At 37.8% G+C, this 12,737-nt stretch overlaps 2 protein-coding genes across 15 annotated transcripts in view; one reads left to right on the top strand and one right to left on the bottom strand.

The window, feature by feature from the left end:
• The window catches only part of LOC148354134 (uncharacterized), a 106,015-nt gene extending 100,219 nt beyond the window's left edge, over nucleotides 1-5,796 (bottom strand). For 3 of the 4 annotated variants that reach the window (XR_015852474.1, XR_015852476.1, XR_015852475.1), the window contains exon 1: nucleotides 5,699-5,796. The gene's annotated coding sequence lies outside the window, so the exon portion shown is untranslated. Of the gene's footprint in view, nucleotides 1-5,441; nucleotides 5,552-5,698 lie in introns of those variants that run through there. The other variant, XM_088351409.1, reaches the window with a different exon arrangement.
• LOC148354133 (neurexin-1a-like) overlaps nucleotides 1-12,737 on the top strand; it is a 370,466-nt gene that overhangs the window by 60,161 nt on the left and 297,568 nt on the right. The window lies entirely within an intron of this gene.

Here is a 12,737-nt window from a genome sequence, read left to right as displayed (position 1 = left end):
TTCACCTGTCCTGCTTGCACCGACCTTCTTCGGAGGCATAACTAGGGGCTAAAACACCCGTACGCCGCTCAGCATCACACCCTAGCGTAACGGCGTTCGAACTCCGATTTTTTGACCGAACAGCGAAGCAAGAATTTCTCTGAATTTTTGGTCGAACACCGATTTGTCCGAACTGAGAGGCGTTCGAAAACCGAGGTTCCACTATATATATTTGTGTGGTTCACAATTGGTACAGAAGCTAGCCGCAATGGCTACAGATGCTAAACAAGCCACAAGTTTGGTTCCGATAAGTTTTTAATACCTTATTAATTGTTTTTGACTGGTTTGTTATGAACACTAGCTATGCAAGTGTATTTTATCATCAGAGTTGTATCTTAGATAACATGACGGTACCCCAAATTAATCAGACCGTATAGATACTTTCCAAAATGTCTTGTTTGTGTATATCAAAATGTATTGCACGAATTAAGAACTAAAACGGTCAGTGGGGTTTGATATTTGATATTTCTAAATTAAAGTCGATTCGTGAGACCTAACTTTGATGAAACACACCACAACAAGCACAGTCAGCCACCCAGTAACCTCGGGCTTCGTGTCAATGGCAGATTTATATGTTTACATTGTTTGTAGCGCTGATTTACGACAAAGTCCGTGAGAGCGCGAATCGCACCGCGACTCACATCTCTTGTGAAGTGTTGCCGGCTCTCACTCGGGAACGTGACATTTCCAACACATTATATTTTTGCCTTTTACTAATATCCGTCACTGTAGTTTCTTTTCCTCAAAACCCAACAGAGTTACAGTATTTCCGGTTCTGGCTTTTTCTTGTAGAGGTACTCTGTGTCAATGGGCTCTCAATATAGGATAGATTCATGAAATCTTAATAAAGAGTGACCCCCGGGAGCTAAAATCTACCCGTAGCTGGTGTAATTAAGTCTGAAGATGTGAGAGGCGCTGGAAATTCTGGTTGAAGAGCACCGAATTTATTCAATCACTGTATGCATGGCTTCATAGATGACTAATGTATGAAAAGGTCGAAGTAGTTTTGATTTGTCATTGAAGGGAACATACCTTATTGATTAGGTGATTGACGACAGTTATAAATATGTAGTCGAATCCTCACAGTAATTGTAATAACCTCCTGGTTTTGCCTTTACTTAAAGGGACATTGTGTATTATTTAGCACCTCATAGTGGTAAAAAAATGCAATCATATGAAAAAGTGTACTTATTCGAATAATAGGCAAAAATAAATGAACAAACATATACATATCCTCTTTTTTAACCAAATGTATTCATGGAAAATGTAGGGCTGTCGCGAATACTGTATGACATATTCGTTTCACCGCGAATATTTTTATAATCGCGGTTACCATTTTTTTTCCGCACCCCACTTTGTGACCACCCTTGACTGAAATGAATAGACGTCACCGTGCAGTGACACCCATGAGGAACCAGCAACACTGGCCCTCTGTGTTTGGTCATTAGTGTTGGGCACGTTACTTTGAAAAATTAATAAGTTATAGTTACTTACTACTTCTTCCGAAAAGTAAATGAGCTAGTGACTGAATTACTCCATAGTAACTAGTTACCAGGGAAAGTAACTATTTCCGTTACTTTAGAAAGAAGTTGTCAAATAATTTGAAATTTTCTGAGCGAATACAAAACAACAGTGTTTAAATGTAGAGACGGGAAATCCGACTATTTTTAGAGAACTGATATTTTCGGCTCGGCTCACTAAAAAGAGACAGCTCTTTCGGGTCTCTAACGTCTTTTCAGGTTGTTTTGTTACTTTAATCCCTACATTACCAATTTATTATGTAACATTATGCAAGGAATTACTTAAGAAAAGGGGAAAATAAAGAAAAAAAGAAAAACATGGGGAAAAAAAACAAGAACAAAAGGAAAAAAAGAGATAAAGGAAGAAAAAAAGACTTAACATTCTATATGAACACTGGTGGTCTTGGGTTCGACTTCCATTGCATTCATTTTTTTGCGACTGTGGTCAGCAATTGTTTTCAACGGATCAGTCATTGTTCAAACAGGGTAATATCATACCGTAAATCCTTGTTTATAATGCGCACCAGAACTTTAAATTTGTTTTTAGGTTAAAAAGAATGTGTGTTACACACACATAAATATGGTACTTGTCAGTAAAAAAGTTCTATGGTTTTTACATACCATGAGGCTCACCTAGAGGAAGTTGACATGGTTGTCTGACATCTTCCTGCTAAAGTTACTCCCCAAAAAACACCAAATACTTTGTAAAAAACTGGGTAAAAGAATGAGCAGAAAAATGAAGCGAATTGATCACTTTGAGTCACAATAGGTTTTAATCTTCCTTGTGCTTCGAAGCACTCGTTTCGGTTTCACTACACAATACATCAACACCTAGTGGCCAATTATTAGTGTCCCTTTAGCATGCATGACTTAGACAGTCCATTACAGTGTTCGCTCCGGTTTCTCAATCCAGCGGAATTTGTAGCATGGAAATCTGCCGGAATTTGCTTTTTTTTTATTGGTCATGGATCACCGAAAGTTTAAATGGAAAACGTGTAAGGTTTAGACTTTTGAGTCTCGGTAGTTTCCTTGTGCTATGTGCTCTTGCTTTCAGTTGCACTACACAGTATCACGGAATACGGTGGTTAAATATTACGCAGTCTCCCGTTAATTGAGACTTTAATTGAGACTTAGTAGTCTCTGAGTTCCCATTCTAGGACACTGAGAAAAAAAAAAACAATGTTGCGACTTTGAAAGCTTAATGGGAAAAGAATTATCTTGTTCCGTCAAGCGCCCTGATTGGTTGCACTGTTTGTTTCCTGCGATCCCCCCTACCTCAGTGCTTTTGCCGGGGGTAACAAAGGCACCAGTGTGGATTTCATCTTGAGTTGAACCTCTGAGGAGCTTCATCTAATGAGCCACATTGTGTATCAACTGGGATGTCAGAGCTTCTACCTAGAGACTGTGGAAATCCTTTCCATGTATACCAGGGGCCACAGGCTATGGCGCATATAGAATCAGTTTTACGGCTACAGCACGGTGTAATTAAAAGTGGCGTAACATTGGCAAGTGGCTGGCTAGAGGTAAAATTGTGCAAGTAAAGTGGTGCTAATTGGATTTTAGCACAAGCGCGGGTAAAATGCATTGCAGAGGGGTTATTTTCTGCTCGCAACTGCCCCCATTGGCTGGAAGGGTAACTATAGCTTCTGGAGTATTTCACTTTTTACTATTTTGATTTCCAAACACAAGCACGGCGGCGCAGTGGTTAGCGCGTGTGCCGCACAGTTCTGAGGTCGTGGGAACCTCCTGCGTGGGTTCGAATCCAGCTCCCGGCCTTAATGTGTGGGGTTTGTATGTTCTCCCCGTGCTTGCGTGGGTTTCCTCCGGGCACTCCGGTTTCCTCCCACATTCCAAAAACATGCATTTTAGGTGAATTGGCCGGTCCGAATTGTCCCTAGGTGTGAATGAGCGAGTGAGTTGTCGGTCCCCGTGTGCCCTGCGACTGGCTTGCAACCAGTTCAGGGTGTCCCCTGCCCAATGCCCGATGATTGCTGGGACCCCCGCGACCCTACTGAGGATAAGCGGTGCGGCTGATGAGATGAGATTTCCAAACACATTGGTAATAATTCTAATATTTCTAAAAGTGAAACATCAGGGAAAAAAGGTCCCGTTTGGCTTATGAGCATAATCATATTAGCTAACAGAAAATAACTAGCTTTTAAAAGTTCGTTTTTTGAGCAGTTCAGAACATGATATCATCAACAATGTATAGCACTTAAATATAAAAAAATAATAATAATTTCCAGGGCTTAGAAAGTAAACAAGAGTAGTCAGTCTTTGAAAATGCAGGCTTGCTTGCTAGCTACTTCCTGGATATACGTGTCATATAACCAAGTTAAGCCAATCGTCTTTCAGCAACAACAAAAACATGAAACCTTTGTTTTTCTACATCGTTAGCATCAACAAGTTGGCTAAAAGAAAACTGAAGTCATAAAAGTTACATTTTTGAAGGAAATAAAATCAATCAAAATATGTCAAAATCAAAATTATACAGCTGTTAAACATCAATTAAAACTGCAAACTTAGAGCAAACTCATTTATTGGCTTAGCTTCATTAGCATCAACACGATGATGAAAAGAAAGCAACTGAGGTAAAAAGTTTGCTTTGTCGGGGAAATCAGTCAAAAGATGACAAAATAAACAATAAACATCTCTTAAATGTCAATTTAAACTGTAAACTTACAACCAAAGTCCATTCTTGGGCTTGAACAATAAATAAGACGAGACAGAGATTGCCAGATAATTTTTACAAAGCATATATGTCATGTGACCAAGAAAAAGCAATTAACCTTTACCAAGAGAAATCATGGAAGATATGTTTTTTTGCTTAATTAGCATTAACACCTTGGCTAATAGAAAGCAACTGGCATCTAAAACTTTTCTTTTATTGTGGAATTAAAATAATTCAAGATATGACAAATCAGCATCATACAGCTCTTTAGTACAAATTAAAACTGTTCGTTTTACAAGCAAAGTCGTTTCCTGGGCTTGAACAGTAAAGATCAGACAGATTTAGAAAATGCCGGAAGCTTTCTTGGTAGCACTTCCTAAATGTCATGTGACCAGCAAAAGAAAAAAGGGGATGCTCCGTTTTCTAGCTTTACACGTTAGCTAAATGTATTGTCAATCGCATCATCATAGCGAAATTCTACATTCTCAAATGCAAATTCACTAGTGAAAAAAAATCCTTCATTGCCTTCCAATGTGAAGTGAAACATCACATGATATCCAAAAAGCTTTCCTGGAACAAGAAGGCCATTAAAACCAAAACAAATTTCAAACATTTTGGCATTTTTATGTAACTTTCTGTTTCCTTCCTAAAATGTATTTGTTTAGTTTATTTTTCATATGTTTTTCTTTGTTAGTATTTTGATTGGTTTTACAATTTGAATGCACCATTTACGCTGTCGTAAGATTTTTGTATGGAAATCTTTCTGTCTGTTCAATAAAGCTTTCTAAAAAACAACAACAACAAAAACGTTAGCTAAAAGAAAGTTAGCATCTGAAGAGTTGCTTTTTTTGAAGAAATAAAATCATTCAAAATATGACTAAAATCAAAATTTGCGACTTCTCAGACATCAATTAAACCCCAAAAGACATATAACCAAAATCAGTTTTAGAAAATGATGTAGGACCTACATTGTAGGTTTTAGTGCTCGCACTTTCTGAATAAACGTGTCATGTGATCAAGCAAAACCAATCAACTTTTAGTAACAGAAAACACGGAGGTTTTGTTTTTCGCTTCATTATAACCAACACGGTAGCTAAAAGAAAGCAATTGAACATGTGAAAGTTCGCTTTTAGAAAGAAAATTACATTAATCAAAATGTCAACATGACCATTATACAGGTCTTACACATCAATAAAAAATTGCAAACTTACATCCGGTGTTTGGACAGTAATCAAGCTCAGACTGTTGATGAAAATGCAAAAGGATTTTTTACTAGCACTGCTTGGATATACGTGTCATGTGGCCAAGCAAAACCAATCAACTGTGAGCAACAGAAAACATGGAAGGTCCGTGATTAGATACATAAATGAGCTTTTAAAAGTTCGCTTTAGAGTAAATACTATGAGTCAGAATATGTCACCATCGACAATTTACAGCTCTTAAAAATAAATAAAATCTGTAAACTTACAGCAAAGTCGTTTGTGGACTTCAACAGTAAACAGAGAAAATCAGGAGACCGTTTGCCAGACACGTCCTCAATTAATGTGCCATGTGACCAAGCCAAACCAATCAACTTTCAGGGACAGAAATCATGGAAATCCAGCGGCAGAAAAACTCAAAATTTCTTATCAAAAGAAAAAGAAAAACATTTAGTATTGACAAAAATATTAACTAATTATGCCATACCATAGCTGTTTTTTATATATTTCAGATTTTACTGTCAAACAAAAACCAGAGAATTTGTTTTAATCAAAAAACAAAAATTAAAACAAAGATAGTGGATTTGTATAGAAAACCATATATACAAACAAAACATATTGTATTCAAAATGATTTTCAAACCAAAAATATTTTTTAAGATTTTAAAATGTTCTAGCTTTTGATTTTTGCAAAACGTTTAAAAAAAACAATTTGTCTTGTGGTTGGGGCCTCCCCTGAATCCTCAAAAAGATAATTTTCATAAAAAAAGAAAAGAAAAAGAGAAAAAGGCTTAATTTTAGTTGCAAACATTTTGGGAGGTGCAGATTTTATTCTGTTACTTTTATTGGGAGAGTGGGTTACTAACTGATTATAATTACACTATTTTCTATTGGATTTTAACTTCAAAAGAATCTGTATATGTCAGGGGATTAGGTATTTTATCAATCAACATGTTAATGCTCTTGGGACATCCTACATTATTTGTAAAATGCAACTGTAGAGTAAAACATCCAATCAGAACTTCAGAATGTATATAATATTCATTTTCTCAGTGTACATGAAACTAGATTTGTCTTGCTTAATTGAACCAGCAAATCGTTATCATGGTTTTATATATGCAGAGTGATTTGGAGTATTTTTTGGCTTGTTTCTAAATAGGTGTGACTGACTAATTCCTGCAGCTTTCCAAACATACATAGTGGATTACAATGCGAACTTTCAGCACAGATCTCAAACTTTTCTTGCACTTGCATTATTTAATTTAGATGACAAAATAACACCAATGTTCCTGTTGTAAATTGCCTGTTTCTTTTCCTGCATGTTCATTTGATTTCAGATAGTGAGGAGATACATTATGAAGATAAAGGCTAGTAATTGATGAGCAGTTTAATTTGCCTGATAGTCTGGGCACAAATGAGTAACAGACATAACCGTTGCAAGATCACAGGTGCAACGAGGAGCATGACTCTCAATAATCTTTTACTAACAGGGCGATCCATAGTCTCATACAAAACCTAAACTTAGTGGTAAACAAAACTTAAAGTCCGGTGTTGGTGGAAATTTCCACTGCACAACGATCCTTTGTCCGATATGATAACGTTCATGGATACAAAATGAAGCACAAATGAATTTATGAAAAAATTGTATAATCCCGACTGATTAAATTAAGTTATATGATTATGAATAAATAAATGAAGATGTTGTAATACAGGATAATTCGTCCAATCATGACTAAATCCAGGCCATGACATATTTTAATATTATAACATTTTGCATTGTATATTTGGGAAATGTATGAGAGGAAGTAAGACTGAGATCTCATAGTCAAAGAGAAGCACGTTCATATTAAATTCTTAGTGATTTTTTTTTTTTTTTTTTACCAAAAATGTTACTCAAGGTAGATTGGAGTTAGCGGGGATGCAGGAGAGGTGCTGCATATTAAACATGAAACTGATTATTAAACTTTGACTTGCAAGGATTGTCATTCCGTTCGAAGACATTGTGACTTTAATCGCCTCTTTATTTTTAATACTTGTCCTGATTGTTGATCGCTGTATTGCTTACCAAGTGTAACAATGTGTGTGCATTCTTCAAATGTCTTGAGAATTGCAGGCTTAGTTTCTGTGGTCTGCTTTTCCTTTTAGCACCACTGCAAGTCTTGGGACCCATAGCGAATACAGACAGTATAAACATCAATCCATCTATCCGTTATCTGCACCGCTTATCCTCAGTACGGTCACGGGGGTGCTGGAGCCCATCCCAGTCATCTTCGGGCAGTGGGCAGGAGACACCCTGATTTGGTTGCCAGCCAATCGCAGGGCACACAAAGACAGACAACTCACTACCTCATTTACACCGAGGGACCATTTGGACCGGCTAATTGACCTGAAATGCATGTTTTCGGAATGTGGGAGGAAATCCACGCAAGCACGGGGAGAATATGCAAACTTCGCACAGAAAGGCCAGTGGCTGGATACAAGACCCGTAACCTCAGAACTGTGCTGCGAATGTGCTAACCGCTCCGCTGCCGTGCCGCCCACAGTATAAACAATACTACATTATACAATCATGACTCAATATAGGCTGTGGCATATTTCAATATTACAACATTCCGTATTGTACATTTGGAAAACGCACGAGAGGAAATTAAACCAAGATCTCGTAACGCTCACTTTAAAATCGTGTTGATTTTTTTTTTCTTCTGAAAACACGCCGTGATTCATGTCATATTTGATCTCTATGTTGGAGTGGTTCTCCATTCGCCGTCAGGCGCCGTCCCCACAGCGGTTGTTCGATAATATCCTAGTATTGTTAGAAGCCAAGATAAATGCCTTTGCACTCTGCCTCTCCGGGCGAGCACAGGTACACAAAAAAAAGAAAAATCGGAGCACTATCTCCGTGCCAACTCAAGCAGTAAATGGAAAAGAACTGTAGTGGAGCCTTTTAGCTCGCATCCTGGGGAGCCCCACAGCTGGTGACATTTCTAAATGGACAAACAGGGCAGTCACAGAGAGCAACGATATTTGTCCTACAGAGACCATTTTATTTACTTAAATGCTTCTTTTTGCAAAAGGCAACCCTTATCTCCTCTCTATTACCCAGTAGGTGTTATCTTTTGGCTTCACTAAACATTTACTGGTGTAGCCCGAAATAAGAACTGCAATTGTCCAACCAAATCTACAAATTATTATTGAGTAGTATTGTCTATCATCATATTTCTTGTTTGGTGTCAGAAAATAGCTTAAAGTAGACCCCTGGGATACATTATCCGTAATGAGGTAGGGATTGTAAATTGAAATCGACATATAGATTAAATATATAAAAATATATGTATTTTGGGGAAATCCAGAGTGCAGGGAATTACAATAATCTAAATGAGAGGAGATAAATCCATGGATTACCACCTTCATGTTGGAAAAGTTGTAGTCATAAAAAACTTTGTCATTTGTTATTAGCCCCAAAACGCCTCGCACTATATCTTAGATCCCCAAAATACAACATAAATCCATTCTATAACGGGGTATCTATAACTATGATAATGTGTACCTAATGTATTCCGAACCCCGGTTACCCCAGATAAAAACATCAAAATACAAAAATAGTGTATAGTGAGTACTACATATTAGCAATACGCGTGCATGAGACACCATAAACAAATATTAATTAAAGGGGAAAAAAAACATGCTTATTTACCTTTGGTGTAACATGACTTGAACTGCTACAGTGGAGTTAACGGGTGGATTCTTATGCAGGGGAGGGGCCAGTGACAGTGGATTAAATGAAACTGATTTTAAAACTTTCACTTGCAAGTTTTGTCAAGCCGTGAAAATACTTAACTTAGGTCGCTTTCTTACGCTCAATACTTGTTATGATCGTTGATTGGCTGTGGACACAATCCTTAGTGAAAGTAAAAATGTGTTTGCTATCTCCTTATTTCTCAATGATGACATTCCATGGTTATCAAGGTTTTGCTTTTCCCTTTGTCACTACTCCGTAAAGAATAGATACAATATAAACAACACAGAATTGTAATTAGGAAGCATACAAGATCCTGAATTGAACAACGAGACATCATGGGAGGAAGTTCAGCCAGTAGCATATAAGAATATTAATGACGCCGTTACGCAAGCCAATAGCGGACCAGAATTTTAAAGACACAACTGTTCATATGCACGAACACTGCAACATTTTTGGGCTACGGAACAATTTGTTTTCATGTCGTATAATAGAAATAATGCCGTATAAGGTGGCCCGAAAAAAAATCTTGTTCCACACAGTAAAGGGAAAATGTTATAAGGGTTGTCATATGCTGGGGGTTCAAATATAACCATATCAAACTCAACACACCCATGATCATCTGTACAGTACATGTACAATGAGAGTTTTTGAATATTTATATTGTTTGTCCTCCCATCAGTGCACTTCCTGTTCCTATGAATTTCAGGGAGGGGAATCTTGCCACGATTATGGGAAGCAAACCAGCAAAGTAACAATCTCTTTATGAATAATGCATCTACTTAATGGACTGATGTATCGCCATATGCGCGCTAGACAGTTGGAAATGTAAAGTGGCGGAAACAGACGGGATACAATCCACCTGAAACATGAAATAATCAGACAGCAAACATTAAAAAATATCTTAAAACATTTTTATTCTGACTATTCTCATGAAAGTGAATACCTTTTTCACATTTCTGCAGGGGTCCGTTTCATGATCTAGATCATTAAGTCGGGGTTGTGTCACCCTGAGATAGATAACACATTTCCAGGACCACCGATTGGAGTGAGTTATATCAAGTCTGAGTAGTTTCAACAGGATCGTTGGTGCTTTCTAAAAACGGTAATAGAGGAGTCGCCATGGCAACAGGGAAGCAGGGTGCAGTGTTTTTGACCTGAGAAACAGACCCAAAGAGAAAGAGAGAAAGAATGGAAAACAGAGAAGGGGAGAATGGGAGAGAGAGGGAGAGAGACAGAGAGGGGGGCCGAGAGAACAAGAGAATTGTAATTAAATAGATGGAAAGAGAATAAAAAAGAAAGAGAGGAAGAAAGATAGAGGAGGAAAGGGAGATATAAAGAAAGAGAAGGAAATGAAGAGAGAGAAATATATAAGAGAAAAGGAAAGCCAGAAAGAAAGCCAGAAAGAGCCAGAAAGAGCCAGAAAGAGCCAGAAAGAGCCATAAAGAGCCAGAAAGCGCCAGAAAGAGCCAGAACGAGCCAGAACGAGCCAGAACGAGCCAGAAAGAGCCAGAACGAGCCAGAAAGAGCCAGAACGAGCCAGAAAGAGCCAGAAAGAGCCAGAAAGAGCCAGAAAGAGCCAGAAAGAGCCAGAAAGGGAGCAAGAAAGGGAGCCAGAAAGGGAGCCAGAATGGGAGCCAGAGAACAAGAAAGAAAGAAAGAAAGAAAGAAAGAAAGAAAGAAAGAAAGAAAGAAAGAAAGAAAGAAAGAAAGAAAGAAAGAAAGAAAGAAAGAAAGAAAGAAAGAAAGAAAGAAAGAAAGAAAGAAAGAAAGAAAGAAAGAAAGAAAGAAAGAAAGAAAGAAAGAGAAAACAGAACAAAAGAGAGAGAAAGAAAGCAATAGAGAGAAACAGAAAGAGAGATAAACACATAAACAAATAAACCAAAAAATCAATTAATCAATCAATCAATGAATAAAGAGAAATAATGAAAAATAAATAGAAAGAGAGAAAGTACAGAAAATGAGAAAAACGAAAACTGCGAAATAAAGAAAGAACGAACTAAAACAATGGAGAATTATGAACTAAAGAAAGAGAAAAAGAAAGAACTAAAAAAGTCATAAAAAAAAGAAGTAAAAATGGGCAGAAAGAAAAAGTGATGGAAAGAAAGAAAGCAAAAGAGAAAACAAAGCCAACAAATGCATGCCAACCTTTTGACATGAAAGAATGGTAGATCTATTTTTAGGAACGGGAATCACTCCGTCTCCAGAATATAAAAAAGAACAACAACAAAGTGCTTGTTTGAAAACCAGACTTTGCAAACTTTTACCAAAACAGAAATTAAATTGCTCATTAGAAAGGTTGATTCACACACAAAAACCTAGGCTAGGTTCCCACTGCAGCGCTTAATGCTTTATTCGTTTTTTATTTTGTGAAATCTGATCTTTTTGTCATATCGTTCACATTTCCAACTAAATGCAACTTGTATGCGACTTGATCTACCTGTGTGAACACCACAACCATAACGTATGTGCCGAAGAAGACGCGTGACGTCACATGCAATGCACTCATGTTTGCGGATGTATTCATGGAATTTAATACCGGACCGTTGTCCCCCCAAATATGAATTAAATCAAAAACTTTGATTTACCCCATTGAATGCTGCCCGTCTGGTGGGATTTGAATTTAAATATTGTTCACTACCACCAGAGCAGGGGTCTCCAATGAGGTGCCTGCAGGCACTATAGTGCTCCCTGACAAAAGCAGAGGTGCCTGCAGAGGTGCTGGGTCATTGTGATTGGTAGTAAAATGTTGTTTTTTTCATGTTAGACTGAGTCCATTTAACTCTCCTTCCAAAAACCAACATGGTAATAACATAGTAACGACATAGAAGTAACATTATAAGTTGCTAATTTAGAAATAGGTGCCCTTTGTTCTGAATTGGCGATGCGATCTTGGCTGTTCCGTGAGTTACAAAATAATCAAGTTTTTATCTTCCATTAATGTGTGAAATCATGACACTCCGTGTTTTCGACCGCCGTGGTTGTTTATTTCTCCACTTCCTCCCGCCTGATTGAAGGGAAGTCTCCCTCCTATCAATGACGTGCAGGTCGCACGAATGCGGCTTGACCGTTCAGGCGGATGTCGCATTCCAAAAGATTGGATATGTATCATATTTAGGACCACATATGAAAGTAGCCTGGGGCTGTTGTGAGAAATGCGAATATGTGCTCCTCAGATGGACTTTAACTGATCGGATATAAGTGGTAGATGTGTTTTGAAACTTGGATGGTGTTTTAAGGGGGAAAACGCAGTAGTTTAACGGATAAAGAGGTAGTGTTAGCAGGTATGCAACAATCATGCTCAAAAATTCGTACATAACGGTACATACGAACATTTTTTTCGGGATGTAGAAAAATATCCGGACATTGCAATATCCGGACATTGCTGTAAGTTAGATTTTGGATTGTGCACTTTTTTCCGAATACAGGACATTAATGTAGTTCTTCTTTCCGCCGCTAACGGGGTGTGGGGCTGGGAGAGGTCACCCAGCATCCACCCTGAAGAAGAAAACCGGCTTCTACTCCCTAGTTTGTGTGAAAACGTTCTATACTACATCTCCAGCGCTAAGAACT

Source organism: Urocampus carinirostris, chromosome 13, assembly GCF_059441175.1.
Source record: "Urocampus carinirostris isolate Australia breed hairy pipefish chromosome 13, RoL_Ucar_1.0, whole genome shotgun sequence".
NCBI lineage: Eukaryota > Metazoa > Chordata > Actinopteri > Syngnathiformes > Syngnathidae > Urocampus > Urocampus carinirostris.
Note: the sequence above shows the minus strand (reverse complement) of the source record. Positions and strands in the feature narration are given on the sequence as shown.